Source organism: Tamandua tetradactyla, chromosome 5 (assembly GCF_023851605.1).
Source record: "Tamandua tetradactyla isolate mTamTet1 chromosome 5, mTamTet1.pri, whole genome shotgun sequence".
NCBI lineage: Eukaryota > Metazoa > Chordata > Mammalia > Pilosa > Myrmecophagidae > Tamandua > Tamandua tetradactyla.
Window position 1 is genome coordinate 130826509 of NC_135331.1, and position 27376 is coordinate 130853884.

Consider the following 27376-nt stretch of genomic DNA (forward strand, 5'->3'; position numbering starts at 1 on the left):
TGTGCTGCATGCCAGAATGGACTTCAAGACTCCAGTGGTTATTCACAAAATAGAAGAAAGCATGGGGAGGGGTGAGTCATTAAGAATTGAGGAATAAACTTTACCTGATAATTTTACAAACTTAATGTCTCACTCACAAGTAAAAAGAAGACAGACAGACAGCTAGAAAACAGACAAAGAAAGACAGAGACAGAGAGGGAAGATATTAATGAGGTTCAGCTGCAATCATGACTGCAATAAAAATTATGCAGAATGCCCAACAGAAAATATGCCAGGGTTCAACTTCTTTTGTTCTCATTAGTCTGACAATAAATTTTAATATTTTCCAGAAATTTGGGTGGATATGATAATTTAGATGGATTATTTATAGTAAAGTGATTACATTTGTTAAATTAAAAACAGCAGAAAGGTCATATATTCTCTGTTATTCTGCAAGCAATGTTCAACTAAAGAGAGCGGCATCTACAGAAATTCCAATTTACTGCTGGTGCCATGAATTCTTATTACAGCTGAAATGAGGGAGTGGTTTCATGTTCTATGAGATCAGCCTGTCTGAGATATCTTATTCAATTATTCTTTTCCTGATAATTGTGTTAGCTCCATTGACTTCCTAATCCTACATTTATTGATTGTACTTTATCCAATCTAGAAGAATATGAGTGTTTTAATTGCCTTTTCAGTTTTGGTACTTTGGCTTAAACAGAAAAATTTACATTTCAATAATTTATCATCAGGTTACTCTGCTATATGATAAACCTTACAAAGATTTATTTCCTAATATTGACCTTTTGTTCTTCTCCATGTCCAGAGAACCAAACCATTTTAAAAAGATGTGGAAAAAAAAATTGTAAAGCTAGTATCAAAAGTCAACATGTGCTTTAAAAGTAAATTATGTGCTTGGTAAAGGAAAAATAAATCATGGCTTTTATTTTTTTCTTTCAACAGAATCCTTTTATTATATGGGAACTCATATCAAAAGCCAATATATGAAACAGATAAAAGGGGAACTTCTCTGGTGGTCTCTGACTTTCGAGACTGGAGCATTGTCTCCTTAGGCCTCTCACTTGTCCCAACCCCATCCATCCCCTGAGGACCAGCCACTGAGCTCCTGGAGAAACACAATGTGAAAACCATCGCGTAAGATCTAATACTTGTAGAAAACTTACCATATGCCAGGTATTTTACATTTGTGTTCTTATGTATTCCTACATCAACTCTGTACATCGGGTATTTAGCCCCATATTGCATCTGGGGAAGCTGAATGCTTTGGCAGGAAACTGGTTGGCTTTTCGTAGGTTGGGCATTTTGTTGTTTTGGGGAAAAAAAAGAAGGTAATTTATTATTAAAGGCATTTTTTAAAATAAGAGCTATTAATAAAATAGCTTTTGAACTCTGGCCAAAATTTCTACCTCAAGTGACTATATGCTTAGTTTTCAACCTGAACAAGGAAAAAACAGAAAACTCACCTGTAAGTCAAAGCAATTGAATTTTATCTTGGTATAACCCGACTTCAATCCAGTTTTAATTGTTCTGATGTGAGCATGTATTCATTCTTTTTTTGGGGGGGGAGGGTGGTTCACGGCCCGGGAATTAAACCCTGGTCTCCCTCATGAAAGGCGAGAGCATTCTACCACTGAACCACCCATGCACTCTGATGTGAGAATATTTTAAAATATTAGAAAACACATTTAATAATCAAAATATTTTCTTACACAACATTTATCTAATCATTTAAAAATTAGGTCATTAGCTACTCTGGACAACTAGTATTTACCGCATGAAAAGAATAAATTGTTCTGATATTATTCATCCAGCAATATTGTTGGATTAAAACAAAACATTTCCTGACATGAGAAATGTCTAAACAGACAAAGATTAATGAAGATAATGAGTAACTAAAACATTATATACATGACTTCGAACATTATCCCATCCAAACACAATCTATTTGAATGGCTTTTTCTCAAACACAAGCTATTAGGAAAACTTAAAAGAATCTGTAAAAATGCCTCATTACTTTTAAGTAACTTTCTCAATCTGCTAGTGATTAGAATATGAAAACCTGACATGGATTGCAAATAGCTGGCACAAACCTTTGACAGAAAAAAAAAAAAACCTAAAGCTCTGAGGTATTTTTTCTTTACTTTCTTTTTTTTTTTTAACATGGGCAGACACCAGGAAACGAACCTGGGTCTCTGGCATGGGTCTCTGGCATGGCAGGCGAGAATTCTGCCACTGAACCACCACTGCACCACCCTGAAGCTCTGTTTTGATAAAGCACCTAAGTCTGGGAGAAAGACTGCATCTAGTAAAAAAAACATGCCAGTTAGAAGAGTTTTTCAACAGAATTCTTGAGCCTAATAATCTGCACAATGACATAAGGCAGTATCTCCTAGGTTTCAAAATGTGTGTACTTATGTATACTAAATATACCGAGATCCCCCAATTTTTTTTCTTCTATCCCTCTTTATCCTCACTCTTTCTTCAGTTGCCACATGCTACTCTTCATTCAACTCCATTTACGAAGAAGGAATTTACTTCCCCTGTCACACTACTGATATGAAACCCCTGAAATATGGTTATTCCTCTGTTACCTTTTTCTTAATCTCTTTTCTGGATCTGTTCTTTAGAACATCTCAGCACTCCTACCAAACTATGGGGATGGAGCTAATTTTCATCCCAGATAAGATATTTGTGCCACGGAAACTCTCCAAATAAATTCATATATGCTAGGTTCAGGTAAACTTAGTGATAGATTCATTTCATAAAATTTCATCCATCAGATCACCAATCATTTTCATTTTTGTGAATATAAAACAATCAAATTTGACATAAAGATTACGTATTTGAAAACTACAAGGGCCAATCAAGTAGACAATAAATTGTTAATGTCTGTTTTCCTATAAAATGATCCTTTTATGTTTAATGTAGTTAAATCTGGGTTAACGCAAATTATTGCAAAACCACAGTTTTCAACCATGAGGAAAAAACATATTGGGCTGAAATTTTGACTCTGGTGCCCTTGAGAGGTCATGACTTCTCTGGAGTGTCCCTTTCTTCATTAGTAGGATAAGCATAGTCTAACACCTTATCTTCCTACCTTAAGGCATTAGCCAAGAATAGAATGAAATTGCTTATGTTACAATGATTGGTACATAATAGAGTGGCATATAAATATTATTATTATCATGGTAAGTGTGTGGTTTTCATTTTGCATTGTTTTGGTGGCTAAACTTAAGATGCTGTTGAGTAACAATTGTAGACACGACTGTGTTCACCATATCAAGATTGTAAATGCCCAGAAGCAGAGGAACAAGAGGAAACAAAGCCTCCAAATATGACAGATTATATACTCAAAAAATATCATCTGACAAACATCACCTTTTAAAAGAGTTCTCAATAATTCACACTTAATACTACCCCTAAAATTAAGCCCAGGTTTTGTTATGGTAAAGAAGCAGGTTATTGTTATTACATGCATCTTACTGGGTTAGATACTGAGTTCAATTTTTTAGTTCTTGTGAAGTTTTGGAGACAACTAGAAAATATAAGTATAAGTCTGTTAAATTTGTAGGTGAGTAAATAAAAAACAGAACAGCCAAATGCACGCCTGGTGATGGAACACTATGGGAGATGAAGCAAAGTACAGTGTACCAGCCCCTCACCCTGCCTTCAGACGTGTGAGAGTCCCCTGGATCCTGCAGTGTCTTCCCAGCTTGGATGCAGCCCCCACCTGATCCTCAACCAATGTGCCCTTTCTTGGCTTACCCTGTGAACACATGTGTTTTGGGTTTGTAGTTGGATGTTAGCTCACATATTATTGGAACATTCTGTTTACTGTTATATAATTAAACTGGAAGAAATCCTCTGTGGGATGTGGAATAACAATACGACCCAAGGATCATCAAAGAAGTCACAAGTTCTTTAATGACACTGTATATTTTTTTAATCACACAAAAACATTGCCTTGCTTTTGTTTATATCAAAATAAATAGTGTTCAGATAATAATATTTTGTTCTTATTTTGCAATTTGTTTGGCTTGTCTACAGCTTACCAATATCTAACAAGTTTGTATAGAACAATGTGCTCTCTAATAAAAAATATGCTAGATCATAGAACAAAAAATGTCATTTTCATTGTAGAAATATTAGAATCATCAAGATGTTGGCTAATGACCCTATTTGTGTATTCATAAATTCATTTTGTTTTAGTCAAAATAATTCAAACCATAATTTGTCATTTTGAATTGCAGTGGCACTTTGTTCAGAGTCAGAAGAGTTTAAATGGGATGGGATTCCCTGGAAATTTTCCCCTTCTTTAATTTTAAAAGCATGTCACAATGTTCTCTGTTCCATTCCATCAAGTCATGAGCTTCCAGTAAAATACCAGTGGAAGAAAGAAAAAAAAAAGGAAAAATTGAGCTAGCAAAGGAGGATCTATCAGTCTTTTTACTCGAAGACCCCTATCACATTTTTGATTTGGTTACACTCAGATCCTTTTATGTTTTCAGACCAGAAAGAATTTGTTCATAATTAATATGGCTACATTCATTCTGTCAAAACAGAGTTCAGCATTTCAAGTTACCCTAGGACAAATACCAAAGCTGCCAAAAACAGTAGAGTCAAAACGTACTATTATTCAATTACTTGCTGAAGTACCACAAAGCAGCTTTGCTGATTTTCACACGTACTCTGTTCTGTAGGAGTCACCAACTCACACCAGTGGACACTTAACACCGTATGTCTGTGCTTGGTTGAAAGTCCTGATTTGAGTCTTCTTGGAAAAATACAATTGTTTATTCTGGTATTTTTTTCCTCCTCACTCTTCTGCAATGTTTCTCAAATCTACTATAAGGAAAGACAATTTTACCTTAATTTTTTTCAGGTATGGTTGTATAGTGCTATGGAAGTCTTAGTTAAGTATATTTTCTCACACAGATTATGTACCAAATAGGTAATAAAGAAAAAGTGGTCAATCATTTAAACGCATTTAAATGTGTCTGTTGATGAATTTCCTGGTTTCTGGGGAGGTCATTCATGTAAAAAAACATAAAATGGAAAATGAACATGCTTGTCATGACTTTCTCTCTGGGGAAGACAATGATGCCATAACATGGGAAATCACCATAAAGAGAAAAAACTGTGGACTAATGACACCAATGAGTGTTCCATTGGTTGTGACTAGAAGTGGCTCTTTTGCTGTTGAAACAAATTGTGAGCAAGAGTCATAAAGTCAATATCAGAATGGTGGAAAAGGCCTTAGCCTAAGAAAACCCAAATTCCTGATCAAAGCATTTGGTACAATCAAGAGGAAAATAAAAATTTCTAGGGGGAGTAATGATAAAAGCACTGACAAGGAATGGATGATGGCACGGTAAGGGACACTGTCTACAGGATTTTCAAATACTCTCATGGGATTCTCTCTTCAATGCCTTGTTGGGTTTTATGGAGATGATATATATATATACCTGATTGAATATGGAATTTCTTTTTAGAATTTAATATTTTATCAAATTTATAGAGTATGATTAATGCAATTGCTCTATTAATGTTTATTGTAAAAAAAAAGTGTGGTTGATATGTGTGTGCTTGTGTCTATGAAGGTGTAGACACACAATACTGCCCTCTTCAAGCTAGGAATGTAAGCGTGAACCAAAACTACTGATTAAAATGTGACAAGCTTATGCATTCCACTCAGTATTGAGAAACTTGAAAACACATTTTTTCCAACTTTTTTATATGCTACTCAAAAACATCAGTAGGGAGATATGACAGATGACTGAGGTTGGGCAAAATAAAAACAAATTTAAAACCACTGCATTTCTTACTTTAAAAAATATCCTAAATTTAATGGCACTGGAAGGGAAAAACTCAATAATGTCAAAATATGTGAGTTTCACGCAGTCAGACTGCTGGAAGTTTGGATAGTGTTTCTCAAGTGGCAACTGGGACCTATAGTTTAGGGACCAAAAAATAGTATTAATTAAATATCTTCTCTGTCCTATTCAGTCCTCGTTTGGAGGCTTTTAAGAAAGTACAGTTTATCTATGCCTGAAACATTTAAAATCCACAAAGATGATGTCTTCAGGCAACTACTTAATGGGCTGCAAAACCTTTAGCTCACAGTGAAGACTGAGATCCTTCAGATGTGAAGTGTTTGAGAGATGTTAGCAGTAGTTTTAGCAGTCATGAGGTTTCAATCTCATCTTGGGCCAAATCAGTTACAGTGGTTGAAAAAGAAGGATTGGCAGATTGGGCAAGAACGAATGAGAGTAGTCACAGCAGGAAGCTCACTAGAAGCCACATTATGCCAGTGGAGCTATTTTAAGCGGCTATGGTGGGGGTCTCAGGATAACAATAGTAGTAACAATATTGGGGATCTATTTGAGGGCTCAGGAAAGATAGTGATACCATTTGGGAGGAACTTCAGGAAGCCAATGGCAGGAACCACTTTGAGAAATATAAGAGCAAGGTAGCCTGCTTGGGATTGCCATTGGAAAGATCAGCCTGATGATCAGGGATCAAGTGCAGCACAAAGCACTTATTTTGGGAAGTTCCATAGCCTGATGACTATCAGGTAGTAAAATAGTGTAAGACCCAGTGGGAGGTCCAGGGTTAGTGAGGTTCCTGAGGCTACAGAACCATTGAGTTTTGAAAGCATCTTGCCAAATGACAAGCTGACAAGCTTTGAATTACTACTCTAGCAGAACACCAGTAGAGGCAATGGGCATGAGAACAGGCCTCAGGTTGAGGAGGGTGGAGCAGTAACGAAGACTTCCCAAGGAAGGAACTAGATTCAGGAGTATTTGTGAAGGGTTTGGATATCTGGTCCTTGGCAAAACTAATTGGTCTTACTGTGATCCTTTCTCCCACTGAGAGTTAGAACGGGGCTGAGGCTGGTGTATGAAAAACTAAGAGGATGCTGAACTTTGATTTCCACTCAGGACTACATATGATGTACCATATACCAAAGATACAATGCCACGTTTGATGATAGAGAACCTGAGTCAGTTCCATATCTTCACCCCCTGCTTCTCATACAATTCTTACTTGAGTGATGGATTTACAACCTTGATTTTCCAGGTAAACGTAAGAACACATCAGAACACAATTCTCCCATAAATGTCATTACCTATAGGATCATATTGTCTGTGTGTGTATGTGTGTGTATGTATGTATGTGCATGATTTCTTCCAGAAGCTTTGAATTTATAAATTTAAATTCAATTTAACCAACTGTTTCAGTTTCTTGACTGCTAAAATAAATGCCATAAAATGGGTTAGTTTAACCACAGGAATTTATGGGCTCAGGGTTTCAAAGGCTAGAAGGCTTTCTTCCTCCTGGGGTCAGTATCTTCCAGCTAGCCAGAAATCTTTGGAGTTCCTTGGCTTTTCTGTCACATGGCAATGCGCACGGTGATGTCTTCTTCTTTCTTCTCTGGGTTCCATTGGCTTCCACCATCTGGCTGCGGTCCATGGTTTCTTTCTCTTTGTGTCCAATTTCCTTTGCTCATAAGGACTTCAGTCACAATGGATTAAGGCCAACCCTCATTCAGTTTGGGCACACATTATCTAATAACATCTTAAAAAGTCCTATTTGAAAATGCATTCACATGCACAAGACCAGGGGTTGGGATCTGAATATGCCTTTTGTGGAAGACATGATTTAATCCCCACATCAACCTTTTTAAGTATGTACTATATTGATTTTGGAAAAGATTGTGTAGGCAACATGCTCAACTAGTCCTCTTAGTACAGAAATAAGATATTTACACAAATAATTGCAACATAAAGCAAACTGTGTATCAGTTTCAATCAGGAAAATATGCTTTTATTTTCCCTTCCTCATGTGACATCTTTCTTCAATTTTCCCAAGTGCTTTTTTCTTTATATGTTTATAATGCATGCTATAGCCTTAACATTTATGTATGTTTAAAGTAATCTGCATTAATATTGCTTTAAAGAAAAATGCTTGTTTATACTTTCCAATAGTTTGACATTTGAAGTGTCGAATTTTCTCTACTGAAAAAAAATAAAATGAAATTACTTACTTACAAGACCTTGCCATTGCTTCTCAGTTTCATGAAAATGGGCTTCTTTCCCTTTAGTAATTTAAAATAGAAGGTGAAATGTTTACAAAGGTTGGGAACAACTAAGATGGCTTTGATTTTATTTTTACTATATGGACTTACTCTATGATGGTTTCATGTCAAGCCAGACACCAGGACCTTCCCCAATTTCAGAAAAATTTTCTCCATGATTGCTTCATCTTATAGACATTTTAGCAAGTTCCAAGCCACAAGATGTTGGCTTCCTTTTTTGATTAAGGAGGACAATATTTAAGTTTGATATCATATTATAAGGTCAATGCAGAAAACTAAAGACTTCCATTTGTTAAAGTTGAACCTTGCTTCATTTTTTAAAGTGGAGATTTCTGTCTTATTTCTCCCTTTTTCTTGACAAAATTGAAATTCTTCTATTTTTCTCTTATGATATGAATCTCTCCTCTATACTTTGAGTCAAATTTTCAAAATAATTTGAAAAATCAAAGCAACCTAAGAGTCACTATATTTAAAACAACATACCTACTAAAGGACCAAATGGGTTTAAGAAGATAAAGATGAGAGTTGAGACGACATAGACATGCCAATTCGGTTACCAACAACATCAGTGACCACAACTCTTGCTCCCCATGCAATCACCTTTTAGTTAGAAAATTTATACTTCATTTACCAAAATCACTATCACTGAAGAACTTAGTAAAAGTAGGAATGATGGTTGTAACTCAACTTATCAGTCAAATTCAAACTTTAGAATAAAATGCTTGTGAGCCTATGCAAAAATGGAAAAATTATCTGCTTTATTCTTTCATCTGCTACCAAAAGTAGAATATGAGTTTTCCTTCATACATTATACCTTCAAGCAACTGTGCTGAGTTCAAAGGATAGAAAGCACAATAAGACTTTTTGCCTACATTGAATTTTGCATACAGCACATAGCCTATATTATTGAACAATAAGTCCTTGTCTTAACCTAGGTTATTCAGAGAGCAGAGCCTGTATGCAGGCAGATCATTTGGCAAGTGATCCCAAAATATAACAGTGAAGGACCTGAGAGAATGAAAGAAAGAAGGAGGAAGTCAACACAAGGAAGTGTTACTAGTTGACCACTGCTTTTGGCAGACAGATGCTCAATTCTGCTGGGACCTTCCAGTAAGGATTGGAACACATCTCAAAATTATCTGTTCAAGAAGGAAGGACAGAATTGTTTATGTTATCCCTTCAAAGTTGTATGTGTGTGATTACTAACCTGGTTTCCGTGGCCATCCTGCCACTCAGCATCAAGAAGCTCCCAGGGCAGGAAACAAGAGAAACCAGTACATGGTTGAGGTGAGGCTCTTTCTGCACAAAGCAGGTTGATACCTGTGCAGAATAGTTTCCATAGCCATGGCTTGATTCAGAACTAGAAGATCTAAGGCTGTGCATTTTTTTCTACAATATTTTCCTGCTTTCTGCTCTGTATGTAATTGCCAAGTCAATTCGGTTGTAATTCCTTTAGAGCAACAGTGCCCACATTATAACATCCCCCCCCCCCACAAAATGTTCTATGTTCAAATAAACAAAAGTGGAAGGGATTTCTTTACTGTGAGACTTTATGAACATTTAATGGGTTGATGCTTTGTAAACCTTTGAGAAGGTTTTATAAAGCTCTGCTTCTTAAATTTTTTTTTAATGGTGAAAGCTTTCCTTGTCATAATGTATCTTCTAAATTCTATCCATTCCATCTATCTGCCCATGTGTTCACAAAATATTTGCTTAGCACAAACTGTCAGACACTATGTTCCAGAATTACATGTTCAATTCCTATTTCTCATTTTGCAAAATAAGAATATTGATATCTTCATCACCAGATATTGTAAAGAATAACTGAGATGATTTATAAAAGATCAGCAATAACTAGGAAACAGTAGGCACTAAACAATGTGAAGACTAGAGATCAGCAAATTATAGCCCATGGGTCAAATCAGGTCCACTTGTTTATGTAATTAAAATTTTGTTGAAATCCAGTCACAATCATACAATACATATTGTCAACGGCTGCTAAAGTGATAGAGCTTAGTAGTTGCAACAAAGACTCTACAATTTGCACAGTCAAAAATGTTTAGTATCCAACTCCTTATATAGGTTTACCAACTCGTGCCCTCAACTATTATTTCCCAAATTCCTAGATCTTAGAACTACCTGAAGCACTCTTCCCTGGAGATTATGATTAAAGACATTTGAGGTAAGGCCAGCAATTCCATATTTAACAAGATTCTCAGTTAATCCTTATATTCAGCAAGTTTGGGAAATTTCCCTAAGGAATGACCATCTAGAGTTGTAGTTCAAGATAGTGGAAAAGATATTTTTTAGTGACAAGAGGCAGTCTTCTGTAACACTGAAAGCATGCATGTTTATGATCATTTGTCTGAATTGGTATTAAGGTAATCCTGAGTAGAACAAAGAAAGGTAAGCATCCACTAAAACGTAAATTATAATTATCTGGCAGAAATGAGACTTACCACTGCCTATGGAATACTAGACCAATTAAAAACATGGAGATGATACTCAGATAATAAAATGCAGAACTTTGAGAAAACTAGAAGACTGGCATTAAGAGGAAAGAATAAACTGAGCTACATGGTGACAGACTTATAAACATTTCAGTATTGATGTGAAGGCTTTTCTTCAGTTGCCAAATGTTAATAACAAGGCAAAAGTTTAAGTAAGAAAAGAATAATGTAGAAAGAAATTCTAAATGCTTAGATCTTGCTAAACTGTGGCATATATTACCTGTCAGTAAAGTGGGGTACAAGTACTTTTACTAACTCAGAAAAATCAAAATCAATTCTAGTGTTCAGAGTCATAAAGACACTTACTTTTGAGGCATAATTACCAGAAGACTCAGATTCTCTATTTCCATGGGGACATAGAAAATGGCATCACAGATAGAGGAATTTACTTGTTACCCAATTGAGAAGAAGAAATTAGGCCAAACAGGCTGAAGATTGCTTAGGTGGTAAGATGCTGTGAGCCAAGTCATGGCTACCGCTGGAGAAGTTTTAGCTGTCCTACCCCAGACAGGACCCAGAAAGCCTTTCTAGGAAGATACTTGATGACAGTAAACTTTACTGGGTAGGAATCATGATGGGTAAAAGGAACACTGCACATGCTGAGCCCTACCTTGGGACCATTTGGCACCTGCTCCATCTTGGTCTTCCAGCTCTTCCTCTGAGTAACATGCGATTAAAATCATTTGTGGGAGTCTTCACTCCAAACTTTAAAATACTCACACCCCATCATAGAAAGGCCTCTGATGCATTCTTCACACTTACATTTCTTCCAGAACTTTTCACGCATCTATCGAGTCCATTTGAATAAATCAAAACGTTCCAACTATACAAGGCTTTGTTTAATCTGGAAGAAGTGAGCCTGCCTCCTCAGATGCTACGTGCAAACAGGACGAAATCTGGATGAAAAACCTGTGCAATTTTCTTTCTAATCAGGAAGGAATTTTCTTGGCAATGGATTCGCTCACTCAAATCTTCCCTCCTCTATAAAATGCCTAATCATCAAGTAAGATTATTTATTTTTCCATTTAAAAAGTTAGCATCTACCAAGGATTTTCTTTAAGTTTTTTAAAAGGTCCATGCCTTTTTTCTTTGAATTTTTTTCAAGCCTATTAAGCAAATCACATAGAATATAAGTTTAAATAGAAACGTAGCATGGTTTCATCACTCAAGCAAGATACTCATACAACCACGTGCTCACTTACAGAGATTCTCAAATACTTGGGAAACAATAATTCCATATAAGTTCTAGAATTTAAATATTCATATCCATATAATTCCTGATGTATGTCTTTATAGGGACACTTGTATAATATAAGCTAACTTGTATATCACATACACACATATTTTTGCTGCTTCTCTTTTCCAGACATAGACACTCAGATAAGTTCAGAACCAGGAGATGTTGTCGGTGACTCAAAGTGGCGGTTTTAAAGCCTGTCCGCGAAAGTTGTGACATTCTTCCCATCGGAGGTTGAGTGCTTTTATCATTGTTTCAATCAATAGATAGATTAGAAGTGACTTCAAAGGTGAGGTCAAAAGACAATACAGCTTCTACCTGGTTCTCTTGGGAACTCATTTTAGAGAGCTACTATGTAAGCAGCCAAACTGCTCTTACACTGGCACGCTTTCAGAAAGTCCAAACGGGTGTATTCACAAAGCCACAGGAAGAAAGAGAGAAGACTGGCATGCTGTTACCACTTCCTGTTGTTCCAGTTTCAACCACCATCTGATCGCAACTGTTTAAAAGACCTCAACCCAAAATACCCGGTGAAGCCCTATCCAAACCCTTCACCCACAGACACGGTAAGATAGTAAATCGTTTGTTTTCGTTTCAAGCAATGAAGTATTGGAGTAATTTATTTCACAGCATAGAAAACTGAACACCCAGATTCACTTGTGCTTTTCATTATCTTTAGTTATAGAAGACACTTTGGATCCCAGGATTCTCCCCTTGTCTTTAGGCCATGATTGTGATGAATTTGTTTAGGTACCATAGGACTTAGAGAATAATACAGTGATATTGAAAACTGGCACTGCTTCCTCCAAAAAGCTTCCATGTCCACAATTTTTTACTGGGGCCATTTGTAGCCCTTCAGTGGAACTCTAAAGACAGGATTAAATTAGGGTGGTGCAATGGTGGCTCAGTGGCAGAACTCTTGCCTGCCATACCGGAGACCCAGATTCAATTCCCAGAGCCTGCCATGCAAAAGACAGGATTAAATTCAAGTCTCTAACATGGCAAAAGTTGCTGATTTATACTCATGGCAGAACCAGCTCCAGTTGAACCACATTCACTTGACCTTTTGATGGACTTGAGTTCAAATCCTGGATAAATTTGACTATAAACATGCTTCTGCCTAAGGGGTTATTTCATTCAACTATTCAGAATGAAATCTGAAGAAAGAGGAGCAGTCCATATGCAGGAGTTTTAGTACAGAAGTATGCATGGATATAGGCTGGAGGCTGGATTGGAGGATATTATTGGACAGGAGTGTGAGTTACAAAACAGTAGTTAAATATAAAATTGTGTCATATGTTTAGTTTCTTGAAATAATGCTCTATTAAAATATTACAATATTGAAAACGTTCATTAAATGACTATATTGGTTACTTGCTACAGTTTTTAAAATTAGGATGGATTGAGGTTTCCTCCATTCCTGTGGGAAGCTAAATGATTGGTCCTCAACACCAAAAACCTTATTGGAAAGAGCTGCTCATGTGTTGAAACATCAAGTACTTGTTGGTTAATTGTTTAAACTAGTGTTTATAAAAGTCCATCAGTATCACCTGGAATACTTTATTAAACTGAAGATTCTTGGACCTCACCACTGACCTACAAAAAATATAAATCTCTAAGAAAGAAGCCCTATTATCTGCATTTTGCAAAGTTCTCCAGGTGGTTGTGAGAAATGTATTGGGAAAATATTATGGAGGCCAAGGAGAAGACTAGCCTAAATACCCTATTTAAAGATATTTAAAGACTATCTCTTTAGGGTATTGCTATCTCAGTTTCATCTTAGGCCTTCATGGCTGCATGTTATTTTATATATGTGTCTCTCTGTTACCTTCCATTTTGTGGTATTCTCTTCTCTCCTTAGGTATCTAGTATTTTCTCCTTCGTATTTCTCATTCTATTTCCTCTTACTTTATGGAAAAGGTAGAAATCATTGAAATGAACCCTCTGTGTGCTCCCATTTTAATGTATTCCTCAAAGCTGGCCAGGTTCAGTCTGGCCAAACATGGAATAGCTATCTGTGTTGTATGCTTGACTCTGCCACTACCTTTCTATGGTTAAGATCAATTACTCTGATTCTCCCCAGTTTTCATTTTCTTTATTATGAAATGTGGGTATCTACCATGGGTCTCTCCACCGAAGTCTGAGTTTGGTTGTCATGAAAGGCTCTCAATGACTTATCCTCCTGTTCTTTCCAGTTTTATTTCCCTTACATGGGTACCACCCACTTTGCTCCCAGCCCAGGGCTTGCACTTTCCAGACTTTTCATGTTTAATTGCTGATGATAAACATGACTTCCCTGTTTTAGTTTATCCTCTGCTTAGAACACTTTCCTCTCTGTTTCGTTGTTTAGCTAATTCCCACTGCCACTCAAAACCCCAAAACATTGAAGCCTGCATGTAACTCTCCTGCCATATTCAACTACATTATATCTTATGTGCATAAAATATCTATATCCACAAGGGCAAGCATTAACTTCTAATAATCCAACTTCCCCACTAACTAGAAAAGGGAACATATGCCCAGTGTCAACATTTTGCATATAACTGAGGTTTGCATGCAGCTCTAACATTTTGTACGTTTTAAGCAGGTAGTAGATATTCAAACTGTGGATATTCTGAAGAGCTCCTGGGATGCAGTCCTGTAACTCCTAACCTTTAAGTGTTGATGACTATCGCACACATGGTGAAAAGCCTGCTGTCGTGTCAGGTAGACCTAGGTTTGATTTAGGCAGCTCCATCATTGCCAAGCTATGCAAGCTTCTGTAAGATCTTTAGTCTGAGCCTCAATCCTCTCATCTTTAAAACAGATCTTATAAATAGCCTTTACCCCATAAGAAAATTCTAATTAGGTACTTAGCACAATGTCTACCTAATGTTTGTCACATGTCCTTGAATCTAAAATATCTATTTAAATGCTGCCAATTAAAGTATAACACAATGTTTTTATAATCACTTAGAATTTTTATTTTATATATATATATTTATTTTATATATATTTTTATTTGTATTTATTTATTTTATATGTATATAAAAGAGCTCTTTTAAAATTTTAGACCTATGTAAGTATAGATTTTTAAAATCATTTATCACTTTCTTCATAAATAAGAGGAAAATGCAAATAAAATAATTTGGGTAAGGTATTCATAATCTTATCAATGCCCTTTAAAATAAGATGCATTGATTTTGATATTTTCCATGCAACATTCTGCTCGATGCCTTCATGATCACAGGTCATACATCATTTCTTAAAAGTCTTCTCCACTATTGTCTTCAAGGCATTACTTCAAGGTGATCACACCCATTCTACATATTTTTAAGTTGACCTATCTTGATCTTTCTAAAAATGTCAGGTGAAACTACTTTGTCATGTCTACCATCCGGCTAATGGAAATTGTAAAATACATTGTTGAAAGACATATTCTTAAATCAAAATATAAAATGTTTTGCAAAATATGTGTATGTTATCACCAACGAAATTTGACAGTGCTCAATAAATATTTTTATTGTTGTATTCATGACAATGTTGGTGATGATGATGATGACAAAGATGATGGATATTAGCTGGGATATGTGTCATTTGTGCCTGATATGCATGATTATACAACTGAGAATGTATGGCTGACAACTGGATGCATTTATGTCAGGACTAAAAAGACTATATAAATGAACAGGAAAGCCATTGGTGTGAAAAGTTTCCTGATAAAAATTTTGGTTCCATGCCTGATATGACCAACACTTTAGGGTATTAAAAATGTCATTAAAGCTTTCTGTTCTGATACTATATAAGTAAAACATCTCACTCTCAGCACTAACATTTACATTATGTGCTTGTTTTCAGTTAGTAATGGGAGAATTCTTATGGACACAATTTTCATGGAAGATAAATATTCCACTTCTATAGTTCCCGTATTCCAGGACCCCTTTCCTCTGCGTATTTCCTCTTGCATTCTATTTCTGCTTATTCTTTTATTTTATATTCCGTTTAAAAATAAGTGATTCTGAAAATAGATAGGGATTGAAATAAATGTACAAATCATGAAGGTGAAAGGTGAAAACCATTTCGATCTATTCATTTTTCAGCAACTGGGTAGCATTTCTGTATAAATATTCTGTATTTATTTTGAATCATGTTCAGTTAATACTATTGTTTTTCTATTTCCTACATATGATGTACTTGTGCCAATGCCACTGAATCATGCATTTTCTAGATAGCAAAACTTTCTGAAGAAGGTATTTTGGTGCCAAGCCTGGCCAACAGATTACACCAATTCTTCCTTGTGCAGCTCCACTGGGAATAAATTAGATAAGATGCAAACTCCAGAAATGCAGTCAAGGTCACATTTCTCCATCAGTTCTGCAAATATAACAACTCTGAAGAGAAGGACTATGCTGCAGAAATTTGAGCTTCAACTGCTTTTCATTGAAAACTTTCAAATGGCCTAGAGAATCTTCCATGGCTCATAGCCATCCAGAGGCAAGATCTAACTTTTATTTTGTTTCATAATCTCTAGCAGGTTTCCAAGCTGTTTTTTAAAGAGATATCATCTACATTTATTTAATGGCAGCCCAAATGGACAGGGTCTTATTTTATTATTTTCCAATCTAGAAATCAGATTATGAATGTTTACATGGAAGCTAGTAGCTGGAATTTCTTGAATCATTATAAAATTTCAAAAATTTCAGTTTTTCCCTTACATTGCCTACCCTCTTCCCATCTGAAATTTAAACTTGTCTTGGTGTAAGGGAAAAGGAAACCAGTACAAAAACCATAGCCATAGTTTTGTGGCTTTCTTTGCAGATAGTCAGCTCCATTTGGTAATCGAATTACCTCTCCAAAAGGAATTGCATATTTATCCATTCATGGATCCATGCATTCATTCACTCATTCATTCGTTGGAGGAGGATAACCTAGGGGATTTACTATCTATAGGGAAAAAAAGATATGAAAATAAAGAAAAGTAATGAAATGTTATAGATACTAGGAGGGAAGTATCATGACGTTATTGCTGGGGGAGTTACAAAGAAATAAAAATTAGGTATGATGATGAACTTTTATCTTAAAAAATGAAGCAATGTTTCTAAATCTCACAGTCAAGGAAACCCATTTCAGACAGGGGTGAGTTTATGGGTAGGAGTGAGGTCGGGGGATAGAGGATTTGTGCATCTGCACAAAAGCGTGAAACTTCCCTACGTGTTGCTAGCAGTGCAAACATTTGATCTGATTAACTATAATGAGAGAATGAATATTTTCACTGAAATGGCGGTGAATCAAAACTACCTGATTTTATATTCTAAGGCATTTTCTGTTGGCAACTTAAGAATTTGGAATTTGCAATGCATGTACCAAGAATGATTAGGTTCCCGGGTTCCTCATTTGTTCAACAAAGGGCTCTTTTACCATTAAAACAGCCGAATTATTGTGATGCAAATGTAGAATATATTTTAGTTCCTGAGAGCAGGGAATGTGTAATTTAGGAATGAGTGGGGAAAAAATATTAAATTTCAGTACCCTTTTCAGTTACTTTGAAATTTGTCTTCTTCCCTTACAAATTCCTTGGACAACATTGGTCCCTTCACTCCTTCTTCCCCTTTTCCTCTCTTATCCTTAAAAACTGAGCTTCTGTTTCTGTCATTCCTTTCTCAGACCCAAGGAACTCCCATAAATATCCATTCACCTTCAATTCTGCAGTACCTTGAAACATTCTCTTCTGGTGCCCCATGGTTTCTTATTAAAGGAAACCCAACATGATGCTATTCCACCTGAACTGCAGATTTATTTTCTATCCAAACTTCCATTCCAGAGTGCTGAAATTTGACTTCAGTTTCAGCAGGAAAGCAATCTCATTGAACTAATTTGTCTTACACTCCATAAACTCCCAGAAGTATTTGTATTTATAACACAAGTGAATTGGTAGGATTTTAAGCAATAATATAAACTGAAGGGAATTTATTCAGGTTTTAGGAAGAAACACCATTCAAGCCCACTGGCTGCTCTTGGGGTCTTCCACGTATGAGATTCTTAAATTGTTGCAGCTTTCTGAAGCTTATCTTCTTCTAACATTTTGGAACCTTCAAATTATCTAAAAGTTTAAAGGAATTCCCATATTCTCACCTATGGAGGTAAAAGCAAAGGATGAGCATCAGTTTAAAAGATGGTGAGGTAGGGTCAGATTAGGAAAAACAGGGAAGGGAGAGAGGAGGTAATAGTGTCCTTATTTATAAAAAATGTATACTCTTTCTCCAAAAGACATAAAAATATTTAAAAACACCTTAGACCCTTGTAAAATTTGTGAATATAACACAGGAGATGATTTTGGTCTAGTGAGAATATAGAAAATGGTACATTAATCAATGCATTCATTTGTGTGTTTAATAATTTCTAAGCCTATTCAAAAATTTTTCATTGCCTTTTTCATTGAATTGCCTAGGAGTATAACCTACAAGAACTAAATGAAGACGTCCTCTAAAGCTTATAAAGCTAGATTTCACTGAAATCTTTTATTTTAATAAGCAATTTTCTACTTCTTGCAAATATATATTGCATATTTGTTTTGAACCATAATACTTTACATAAAAAATCAACTCATGATTCTAAACAATACATTCCCTAAAACAAATAATAAAAATATTTACATTCAGTAAACTATTCCAAAGTATTTTTTCAAATTATCACATGGTGAATTTTAAAATTTGGAATTACATTATTAAAAAAATCACATGATTAAATATGAGTGGTCTTAATAAGTTAACATATATTTGTCATTTTGCCAAAGAGCTGAAATATATTTGCAAATGTAAACTATTTACCTAACGAATATTTATTAAATTCCTATTACATACAGTAATTGTGTACAACAAATAAGTGTCAAATGAAGCGACAGGATAGTCATTTTTTTCTGTTGAGTTGATGGTGATTTTATTTCTTTTATTTTAGCTCATTTCATTTTGCTTTTAAATCAGAAAGAAATATCTTGGAAAGTCACTGTGTACTCTCTAATTTTGCTGTTCCCTTCTTTTTCTTCATCTGAAAGTTATCTGTAAACTGAGGCTGGAAACATAAGGTTCTATCCAATCTCATTCTTCCCATCTCTGCAATTCTCAGACCATAAATGAAGCCAGTTTTTATTATGTAGAGCTTTAGTGACAGTATACATATGAGCACAGTGAATTTCAAATGCTTACATTCTTAATATATTTAAATAAAGCAGACATAAAGTGGCTTTCTCTTTTCATGAATTAATATCCTTTGGAACTTCAAGGACTCTTCATCTTCGTTAAAGTGGGCTAACTCTCCAAGGATTGTGATGAGTCTCAGTGAGCCTTAGTAAACTTTCCCAACACTTAACATCTACTGCAAGAAAGTATGTATCTAATATACAGCCCCCAGATAGATATTTCCATCCTAAATAATCCACAGGTAAACTAGAGTGCTAAAAAGACAGAATGTTCTGTACCAAAAAGACTCCTTTTTGCCTTCCAGCTAGTCAAATCAATCCTAGTATGTACTCTTATGTTTTCCAAGATTCTGAATTAAAGATCTTGTTTTCTTGGCAGTTTTCTGGATAAATTCAGTAAATTTGTCCTTTGATGGAACAGAAACACACTAGTCTTTGAAGCCGGGGAAGCCTAGATTTGAATCCAGACTGATAATTATTTACAGCTTACATGACCTCGTTTTAGCCTTGACACCATCATTTGTAAAATATGAGCAGATAATATGTCTGTTTTGAAGGGTTGTCATCTATAAAGTGTTTAACACTATGGATGACTCACAATAGGGATTTGAAAAGTCAGTAATGGCAATGGCGAAGGCAGCAGTAGCAGTTAGTAGTAGAATTAGCAATGGTTGATAGTTGTTAGTATCAGTATTAGACTATTAGTATTTATTGGAGAAGAAATAAAACACTGGAGAAGAAATAGCATTAGACAGCTACTTTCGTGTGTTGAGACTTAGTAAGATCTCCTTGACAAGGCTACCAAAATGGAAGGGGAACCCAGAACACTCTGCAAAAGGATTATAATGGTCTATGCCTAGGGAGAGTGGGATTGGATATGGATGCAAACTTTTAGAATGGTGATTTTAGCAGGAGATATGGGAGAATCATTGGTAAGAAAAGAAAATAAAAAAGTGTCAACTGCGTAAATTGGCAGCAAATTCTAAATGGGAAGTTTAGCTTGAGTTATCTTATATTAGCAATATCTTAGATATTTGTCAGTTCCTTCTGCTGGGACTCATGCATGCCCTCATGGCATTTTAATATCCCTTAGGTAAATGAGTAAAGGAATGTAGAAGAACATCATCAACCAGTAATGAAGGTTCAAAGAACACTTCAAGTGACGCAAAATGAGGAAATATAATCTGCTGAACCATCCTTGTTGACACTATGATCCCATATTTTTATCTATGGATACAACATTTAGAACTATAGCTAGGCCCATTCTTAAAAAAAATCAGAAGGTAATATCAGATTTAATCTCTCTATCTTTGATTCTGTTAATAAGAACAAAGTTTTAGAAAACACAATTAAATATGGTTGTGTCTAGTGATACTTATAGAGACTTATCTATATGAAGTATATTTTGATTATCTGATTGAAAATGGTTGTCCATACTTTCAAGCAGTTTAGTTGAAAACTGAGAAGGACTTTAATATTGGTTTAACTTACTGCACATATTTCTCTCTCTTTAGATGTGGTCTCTCACTTCTCCATTTTTTATTACAAAATTATGTTTGAACAAAAGTAGTCAAAGGGGAAGCTAAGTATTTTTAATTATAACTACACATAGGACTGATAAACTGAGAAAGAAGATAACACCATTTTGACTTATATTATTGTTTTATTGCCACTGGCCTTCTTCTAATTTAAAAAGGAATTGCAAAATTTATAATTTCATGGAATTCATAATCCTTACTGTTTCAGGTATCCTTCCTTGTTATGTTTAATTTTTCCTCCATTCTGATTATTTTATTCAATGCATACAAACATTCCTACACACATACGTACACACTCATATACCCTTCTCCATTTACCGACTTTAATTTCTGAGTCCTATCTGTTCCTGGTGTTCTCACTTTGAATTTCTTATTGTGTCCTTATATGTTGAAATCATATCCATGTTCTTCTAATTTATTTATAAATCTGTCTCAATTTGATTTGTTTTAATTAGTACCTTATTTTTTACAGACATTTTAGGTTTGCAGAAGATTTGAGCAAAAGAACAGAGTTCCCATATATCTCCTCTCCCCTGGTACAGTTTCCCCTATTATTAACACCTTGCATTAATATGGTTTATTTGTTACAACTGATGAACCAGACTTGATGCCTTATTGTTAACTAAGGTCCATAGTCTACATTATGGTTCATTTTTTGTGTTGTATAATTCTATGAGTTTTTACAAATGCATAGTGACAAGTATCCACCATTACAGTACCATAACAAAATAATTTCATAGCTCTAAAAATGCCCTATGCATCCTCTATTCATCCCTCCCCCCTTATTTCTGAACTCCTGACAAACACTGATCTTTTCATGGTCTCTGTAATTTTTCCTTTTCCAGAATGTCATACACTCGGTCTCATACTGTATATAGCTTTTTCATATTGGCTTCTTTCATTTAGCAGTCTACATTTAAGGTTCTTCCAGGTTTTTTCACTGTCTTAAAAGCTCATTTCTTTTTACTGCAGAATATTCAATTGTATAGAGTACCACAGCTTGTTTATTCATTCACCTATTGAAGGAAATCTTTGTTGTTTCCAATTTATGGCATTTTTAAATAAAGCCTCTAAAAACACTTATGTGTAGGGTTTTGTGAGGAAATAAGTTTGCAAATCACTTGGTAAGTACCTAGGAATGTGATTGCTAGATCACATGGTAAGACGATGCTTAGCTTTGTAAGAAACGGCCAACATTCTTCCGAAGTGACTCTACCATTGTGTATTCCCACCAGCAATTAGTAAGAGTTTTAATGGTTTTTCATATTTTTTGGATACAATGCCTTTAACAGATATGTGTTCTTCGGATGTTTTTCTCAGCATGTGGCCTGCCTTTCCATTTTATCAAGAGTGTCTTTTACAGAGCAGAAGTTTTTAATTTTATCAATTTATCAATCTTGTCTTTAATGGACCATGTTTTTGACGTTGCATCTAAAAACTCATCGGCAAACCCAACATGTACATTTTCCTGTTATCTGCTAGAAGTTTTAGAGTTTTGTGTTTTACATTGAGGCTTATGATCCATTTTGGGTTAATTTTTGTGAGAGGTCAGTGTCTGGATTCATTTTTCTTTTTGCTTATGGATGTCCAGTTGTACCAGTATCATTTGTTGAAAAGACTATTCATTTTCACTGAATTGCCTTTGCTCTATTGTCATAGATCAGTTTACTATATTTATGTGCATCTATTTCTGAGTTCTCTACTCTATTCCATTCATCTGTTTGTCTACTCCTTCCTCAATAACAAACTTTCCTCATTGTTATAGCTTTATAGTAAGTCATGATGTTGGGAGTGTCAGTTCCCCAACTTTGTTGTTCTTTAATATTGTGCTGGTTATTCTGGATCTTTTGCTTTTCCCCTGTAAACTTTAGAATAATTTTATTAAAATCCATAGAGTATCTTTCTGGAATTTTTTATTGAGTTTATAAAGCACGTAGGGAAACATTGACATTTTAACAATATTCAGTGTTCCTATCCATGAGCATGGAACATTTCTCCCCTTATTTAGCTTTTTTATTCATTCATGAGAATTTTGTTATATTGTATATTTCTTTCCTATTTATATCTAAGTATTTAATTTTGGGGTGCTAATAAAATGGTAGTTTGTTTTAATTATAAATGGCAATGATCCATTGGTAAATAGGAAAGCAATAGGTCTTTGTGTATTAACTTTGTATCCTGCAATGTTGCTAAAACCATTTATTAGTTTAGAAGTTTTTTGTTGGTTCTTTGGAATTTTCTACATAGACAATCATGTCACCTGTAAACAAAGACAGTTTCATTTCTTCCTTTCCTATCCATTTTTTTTCTTTCCTTAATCATTGCCTACAACTTCCAGTGTGATGTTGAATAGAAGTGATGAGAGGGGTCATATTTGCCTTGTTCCTGATCTTACAGGGATTGCATCACTGTTAACTTTGATTTTAGCTGAAGGTTTTTTTAATGGATTTACTTCACCAAGTTCAGAACATTTTCCTCTATTCCTTGTTTGCTGAGAGTTTATGTCATGATTAGGTTTTAGATTTTGTCAAATACTTTTTATGCATCTACTAATATGATCATATGATTTTTTTCTTTGTAATGTGATGGATCACATTAATTAATTTCTGAATGTAGAACCATCCTTGCATGGTGTATAATTCTTTTTAAACCTTGTTAGATTGATTTGCTAATTTTTTTAGGATTGTGCATTGATGTCTATGAAAATATGAGTCCATAGCGTTCCTTTCTTGTAATGTCTCTGTCTAGTTTTGGTATTGATAATGCTGTCTTCACAGGATGAGTTAGCAAGTGGTCTCTCTGCTACTATTTCTGGAACAAACTGTAAAGACTTGGGATCATCTCTTCCCTAAATCTTAGGGAGAATTCAGTAGTGAAGCCATTTGGACTTTGTGCTTTCTGTTTGGAAGAACATTAATTATTAATTCAACTCCTTTAACAGACATAAACTTATTAACATAATGTATTTCTTCTGGTAGATTGTGTCTTTCAGAAAATTGTTTCACCTTTTATCAAATTTGCAGGCACAGAGTTCATAATATTGCTTAATGTCTTACCTTACCAGTTCTGCTATGACACACCCTGCTTGGCTTAACAACAGAAACTATCTCACGGTTTGGAGGCTAGAAATCTGACATCAGTTATTGGCAGGGCTTGACTTCTCCACACTGTTCTGGCTGCCCTTCATCTTAGGCAATCTCTCTTCCCTTGGGTCTGCCCTCCTGGTTTACACCAAATTCTGACATCTGGCATTTTCTGCATTCAAATTTCCTCTCTTTATAAGTCCTCCAGTCACATGGATTAAGGCCCACCCTGATTAAATTTGTCTTTATCTAAATAAGATCTCTGAATATCTTTTTCACAAATGAGACTACACCTAAACTAATAATAACATCTCAATGGGTCTATTCATAAATGGGTTTAGACCCAGTAGAATGCTGATTAAGACTTGAACATTCTTTTGCAGAGGACGTGATTCAATTCCCAGCAGTTTTTCTTTTTAATGTCCTTGTGATCAGTAATGATGGCCCCTCTTACATTTCTGATATTAATCATTTGTATCTTCTCCCTTTTATTCCTGGTTGGCTTGGGTAAAGATTTATCTATTTCATTGATCTCTTCAATTAACCAGATTTTTATTTCATTGTTTTTTTTACATAGTTTTCTTTTCAAATTCATTGATTTCTGCTTTAATTTTTATTATTTCTTTTTTCTGCTTTCTTGAAATTTAAATTGCTCTTCTTTGTCTAGTTTCCTAAGGTGGAACCTGAGATAATTTTACAACTGTCTTCTTCCTTAATGTATGCATTCACTTTTATAAATTTTCTTCTAAGCCCTTCTTTCCACTGCACCCATAATTTCACTTAACTCAAATATTTTTAATTTTTTAATTAATATCAATTTTTAATTTCTCTTGAGTCTTCACATTTGACCATTTTTATTTAGAAATGTGTTGTTTAATCTCCAAATATATGGGGATTTTTCAGCAGCTTTTCTGTTCTTAAGTTCAACCTTTTTTATTGTGATCTTAGAGCATACTTTGTATGACTTATATTCTTTGAATTTGTTAACTTTATTGCCCAGAATTTAATCTGTTTTGTAATTTTGTATGTGCTTGAGAAGAATGTGTAATCTGCTGACAATAGATGCAGTATTTTATAAATGTTAAGTAGATCCACTGGATTGATGGTGTTCAGCTATATTTTTACTGATTTTTTTATCTGCTGGATCTATTAACTGCTGTTGGAGGGGAGTTGAAATCTCCAGAAATAATAGATAATGAAACTGAGTCTTGAAGAGGTTAAATCATTAAATATAAACTCCTTGGAGGTAAGGTCAAAGTCTACATATCTTGATACTGTATTCTGAGCACCTAATACATTGTGCCTGATAGATTGTAAGTACTCAACAATATTTTTTGATGGAAGAAAAGTAAATTAATGAAACCGAGGGTTAGACAGAATTGAGATTTCAGACAATGTTTTTATTATTTTAAAAGCTATAGTCCTTGATAATTACCTAGAAAATAACAATGTACTTACAAACCCTTCCAACTAGAGATATTCAAATTATTGAAGTATTTGTAATTTAGAGTAAAGCAGTAAATGTATTAAGGTAATGAAAGAACAATTTAAGGGCTCTAAAGACAGTTCCCCTTTCACCATGAAAAAATAAATTAACTGAATTAAGTTAAGTTGGCAATATAAAAACTATCGAAGCATTTAAATGAAACCTGGAAGAAATAATTGAAAGTTAAGTAATTAAAATAATGCTTCTTAATGCAAACACTCTTGTTGTAAGTAGAATAATTTAACTTCAGAAAATTTATAAAATTTCTGATTGCACATGAAAATAAAATTCAGTCAATAAATTCAATATTTGTTTCCTATTTGAAAACTAGGTGATTGCAACAATGACATGAATTCAATGGCAAAACAATTAGCTGAATCTCTTAATTCATAGATAAAAGTCTATTAATTCAGGAGGAAGGAATAGAGTTAAAACAAATATATGAATTGTTTGACAACGCATCAGTCACTATCTAATCATACTGGAAGATTTTAATAACTCACATTTCAAATATATTAGAAAATTTATTGAATTAATAGAAAACTAAATGATAAAAAATACATGGGAATTAATACACTCTAAAAAGCACTGCTGGTGCTTTTTTTACACAAATTTCACTCTAAATTCATTAATGTCCCTAACTCAGTACAAATTGAAAAATGCTCATTTTTGCCACTTATACAACATTAAAATTATCTTAGCTAATGGCCTATCAGTAAAATTTCTCAAATACTAAAGTAGTCTAATTATAAATACTGGAGTCAGAAAATCTTGGAGCTAGGAGATACATTAGAGAAGTTTTCCAACCTGAGTGAGTGACACAGAAGTGTGTTGCAAAAAGATTAAGGTGAGTCTGAGAGAGTGGTTGCCACATATTTTTGTAATGCTGTGTCTTTGACATAATAATAGGAACTGAATAGTGTTAATATGGTCGGTATTTTTAGGAGGCTTAATTTTTACATAAATTTATTTCCAGCAGAATGAGGATTTTTTAAAGTTGGAAACTTCTAAGAATCATAACCTTTAAAAAAGTTATGTCACTAACTCAGTGAAACAATAATGATTATATCAATTTTTTATTTCTATATCCCTGTAATACATCTCTCCTTCAGCCTAAATTCTTACTTGCATGGAAAAGTCTTCTAATGAAGCAATAGTGTCAAATTGCTCTAACATCTTCCATCTGATGCAGAAAACAATTTGGCTCTATTTAAGTGAATAATGGAAAATAAGAAGCAAAATTGGCTTATGAGTTTAGTTGTAAGATTATCAGATAGATCTCAAGTCGCTGTTTAAGGTTGTCCAATTAATAACTAAAGCTCAGATAGGCAATATTTGTTTGGGCACCAATGAGACAATAGAAATAGAACAGTTGTCACTTTTGAAAAATACCATTATTATCAGTGATAACATTGCAGACAGCACAGAGAAAGCATTATCTAAATTATTTAAACAAGTTTTTATTGCATATCAGTAAATCTTTATATATTGATACTGTACTCAATTAGCACCACTTAAAATCACTGAAGATAATTGCTTAAAGTAAGATTGTTTTCTCTAAAGGAAATACCTAAATAACACCTAAACTATTTGGGAAGCAATATTCAATATGTTGAATGAAAAATTGGAAATAAATTAGAAATTGTTGCAACATTGCCTAATTTTATGACCTGATGCAGTGGCTTCAAAAAAACCTTGAAATTGTAATTAAGATAATAGTTTTTTTTCTCAGAGAAGCTACTCTAAGTTGCCTTTAGATATGATTTCGTGGTTGATTATGTTATAAAAATGGTGACTCAATCTAAATTCCTACATTCTGTTCTGTTTTCAGATTATGTAAATGAATATAAGAACACCACTCTCAGCCATTCACAATGAAACACAATGACTTCCCAGAGGAAGAGGTTTCACAAGAGTTTGGGAATAAAAAAAAAAAAAAAAGAATTAAAAAATGTTTATTTTCACTTTGTATTTTTGCTAAAAGATAGTTATTGGCTTCAAAAAAAAGTTATTTCCAATCATTTTTGAGTATCTGAAGAAAACTCTAAAATTACATGGATTGCATGAATTTATATTCATGAGAACTGACAAAAGTTTATACATTCAAAAAAAAATTCAGCTTTAGAAATAAAAGGATAAAATGTTCACTGGTGATGCTTTTCAATGTTTTTATTTAAATCCTGTAAAAGGGATCGAAGCTATTGGAACAGCACACTCTTATGCTTAAGGAAAAGGTATTTTGAAATA